The following is a 4,377-nucleotide window of genomic DNA, read 5'->3' as shown; positions in this document are numbered from 1 at the left end:
AAGATTATTGTGTCAATTTTTTGTCAGTATTTATGATATATATATATATATATATAGAGTACGGCTAACGCGCTTCCTCTAGCATATGGGCCGAAATGCTTCCGGTGGAAATTTAAAATTTCAAAATCCAAAAAGTCGATCTGAACCGTTCATCTTCTTCTCCATATTAATATCTGCTTGGAGACCAAATTTTACATTTTTCTGAAATTTTTTACTATTTATTAAGCCACTTTGAAAATCGCTGATCCAATGGTTTTACAGTTTTGTTAAGCCACCGTTGGATCAGCGATTTTCATAGTGGCTTAATAAATAGTAAAAAATTTCAGAAAAATGTAAAATTTGGTCTCCAAGCAGATATTAATATGGAGAAGGAGATGAACGGTTCAGATCGACTTTTTGGATTTTGAAATTTCAAATTTCCACCGGAAGCATTTCGGCCCATATGCTAGAGGAAGCGCGTTAGCCGTACTCTATATATATATATATATATATATATATATATATATATATATATTATCAAGACCATGTCTTTCAATGAAAATATTAATTTTGGCCATTTTATTTTTCAATTGGGAAGATTTTGTTTAGTTCATGGATATACATAACATAACTACAGTATGACTACCAAAATTAACTAATTAATCTCTCAACAAAATTGAACACACAAATCATTCAAATCTGTATAAAAATTTTCTGTAATCTATATTCTGGTTTAAAAATAACGCTATAAATTAAACAAAAATAAAATGCCAGCCCAATTAGACTGCTTGGCCCAATTGGGCTTTCCATCAAACAACTAATTGATCCACTGGAAAGTTTTTTTGGTTTAAAAAAAGAAATTAAAATTATTTTCTGAGAATTCAAGTTGAAAAAAAAAATAATATATTGAGTAAATTATACAAATATTTGTTAAAGTATATCTTGTTTTGTATTTGGTACGAAATGAATTCTACTGCTAAGACAGTTGAAAAATAACATGAAAATCCATTTTTGAATCTAGGTCATGATAATGTCTAATATAAGGATGTATGAATTTTCAATTAATTAACAATGAAAGATATGTTGATGCTCATATTTATTAAAATGATACTTAATATTTGAGATTGATGTTAATTTGCAGGGGATAAGGTATCGACAATTGGGCAATGTATTTGCTAATTTGAACCAAGATGAATTGTTCAGGTGCAATAATTTCAATTGATGGGTTACAGATTCCAGGCCCCAAATATTAGCAGGCCTAAGTCCAACAATCCAAATTTTATTGTGGGTTCCATGAGATGATCAGTACATTGCATGCACACTATATTATTGCCTATATTTTACATTTTTTGAATTTTTTTTATTATTCATTAAGTATTTAACAAAATCGCTATATTCAGACCATTGAATTTTTGTACCCATCTTAATAAATAGTAAAAAAATTTAGAAAAATGTAAAATTTGATCTGCAAGCACATTTTAACATATCCATCATGTTGAACGATTTGGATTTTGAAAACATAGAGTGTAATCCGGTGTTATCAAAAAAGAGTGTAATTGGATCCCTCCTCATATAAAAAATGTACAATGTACACCTTAAATACCGAGTTGTTACTCTCTCTCTCTCTCTCTCCCTCTCCCTCTCTAATTGTAAACACAGCAATGAGTGGGTTTAGCTTAGAGGAACAGAAACCATTGATGGCTATGGTGGCAACGCAGTGCATATATGCAGTATTGAATCTGGTGTCGAAAGCGACATTGAACCGCGGTTACAGCACGATGGTTTTTGTGGTGTACAGACAAAGCATTGCTACTCTTTTTATAATCCCTTTCACACTCCTTGCAAAGCAGTACGTACTGTATATAGTATATAGTTTCTCTTTAACCACCTTTTAGATAGCACTGACACAACAATTTCATACAAAGAGAAATAACTTTAAGTAAAATTAGGAGATCTTTAATCAGCATTTTTAACTTAAAGTCCCAAAATGCCCATCGACTAAATATTTTCAATTCATACTATAAAGTGTGAACAGATCAGACATTATTCAAACCAACCTAAATTAATATTGATGGATTGATCATGCTGCTATTTCCAAAGTTAACAAAAGAGTTGATAGAGGGTAAATTGCTAGATATTTCCAAAATTTAGTAGCTATATATATACATAGTCATTATCAATTATCATGTATATATCTGAATTAATTTTAAAAGTTTAAGCATCTCAGTTAACTTGGAACCTTTCAAATTTACAGGGACAGGCTTTCTGACATGTCTCTCAATTTTAAAGGCTTTGGATTGGTTTTCCTTGCATCTTTAACTGGGTATGTATGAAATTACTTAAAATTCAATTAAGCTGTATTTTTTTTTTTTTTTGAATGTTAAGCTGGAAATTTGTTATATTTATTTATATTAATTTTTTTACTTTTCCAATGTCTTATATTATATAGAAATACTCAACAGTGTAACCATGAATCAGTCATTGTATTATGAGGGGGTACATTTGGGGTCTCCATCAATGGCTGCAGCTATATATGGCCAACCTAATTCCAGCAATTACTTTTGTAATGGCTGCTTCTATTGGGTATGTATTATACTCTTTTAAACTTTTAATCTTAGTTAATATGTGACTCGATCAAAAATATTGTGTAGGATATAAAGTGAACAATTTTTTATATCCATCATTTTACAATTTACAGATTAGAGACAGTGAAATTAACAAGTTTAAGAAGCTGGGCTAAGATACTTGGCACCATCATTTGTGTAGGAGGAGCAATGACAATGGCCTTATTTAAAGGACCAAAGCTTCTAAACATGTCTATCCAAAATTTAATGGCAAATCTTCACACGAATATTGACAAATGGGTTATTGGTGGCCTCTTTCTCATGGGAGCAAGCAGTTTCTGGTCTTTTATGGCTTATATTACAGGTAACTTTAGTTAAAGGTAAAATAATACCAAATTGTGAATAAAAAGAATAAATTAAAAGAGAGTTTTTTGTACTCTGTGTTACTAAATTCCAGATCTTGATTAAAAGATTATTTAAAGTTTTAAACTAGCCAAATCTTGTTATGTTTCACTTGCATATATATATATACACACACACTTGATTGTTGCAAATAACTTCTTCGTTATAAAGTAGTCGTGATGAAATATGACAATATTGGTGTTTCCATTTGTTTGTAGGTCTCATTTGCAAATCGTACTCTGACCCGTTATCAATCTCGGCATGGACATGCTTGATGTCAGCCCTAAAAGCAGCTGCCGCAACATTTTACGTTCATCCAGATTTGAGAATTTGGCGCTTCACTTCTTTGAGTGACCTCTTTGCTTGCATATATGCAGTACCTAACTTGACTCCTTTGCTTCTTTTAAGATCTCTTAGCTATTTATGAGGAACATATATTGATACAGTTGATTAATTTTATGGTTTACAGGGTTTCTTTGGCTCTGCTGTGACCCTTTCTATCTGCAATCGTGGTGCATATCAGTTAGAGGGCCTTTGTATTCTGCCATGTTTAGCCCGCTCTCGACTATAATTACTACAGTTCTTTCTTCAATTATACTTCATGAAGAGTTCCACATTGGAAGGTAATTGTGTTCAAAATCATTCACAAAATTCATAGTCAGGATAGTTTTACCATTATAAATCCTCATGGAGGAACTTGAATAAAACCATAAATATAAGTAAATCAATGACATATTAATAAATAATAAAGAAAACAAAATAGAATTGGAACGGCAAAGGTTTACTATTAGTAGTGTAGATTCTAATAACTCTATTTCTTTTTTATTATTCTAAAAGTTGACACAAATTATTTTTGCTAATTTCTTATCCAGCTTTGTTGGTGCTACTGCAATTATAGGGGGGCTGTATGTTGTGTTATGGGGTAAAGCTGACGATTTGAAGAGAATGGAATAACAAGGAAATTTAGATTTTAAAAATATTTCCATCTCAATAGACACTGAATCTCAAAATTGTGAAACTGATATCCAGCAACCCCTCCTGACAAACAAGTCAGAGTTGGAATGAAAGATTAATGTGTCAATTTTTTGCTAGTATTGACTTGCGATGAGAGACCAAGAGAGACGAGGTGATTCAGAGGCGATTAGGAGAGCACAGCCGGAGAACAACCAACACAGGCCACCCACCTCAATCCAAACCATTCTAGAGAGATTACAGAAACCACCGACGGAGATCTTCACAGCTTTGGGAGAAGACCAAATTGGAAACATGAATGAGGAGAACAAGAGAAATCACTTGATGGACCAGAAGGCTTCTGAAGAGCCACAAGACAACACTGTTCAATTGGCAGAGAATATCTTACCCTTTGTACGAATTGAAGGAATCAAATACAGTAGACTACTTCTAATTGGAGAGCACTCGGTTCTCCAAGTCA

The 4,377-nt window shown here is 32.2% G+C and overlaps 1 pseudogene; it reads left to right on the top strand.

Moving 5' to 3' along the window:
- The first annotated feature begins 1,640 nt into the window (after nt 1-1,640).
- LOC144545658 (WAT1-related protein At4g30420-like) lies at nt 1,641-3,899 on the top strand (annotated as a pseudogene).
- Nucleotides 3,900-4,377: the final 478 nt, after the last annotated feature.

The sequence above is a fragment of the Carex rostrata genome, chromosome 28 (genome assembly GCF_964058835.1).
Source record: "Carex rostrata chromosome 28, lpCarRost1.2, whole genome shotgun sequence".
NCBI lineage: Eukaryota > Viridiplantae > Streptophyta > Magnoliopsida > Poales > Cyperaceae > Carex > Carex rostrata.
This window is presented reverse-complemented; position numbering and strand designations above follow the sequence as displayed.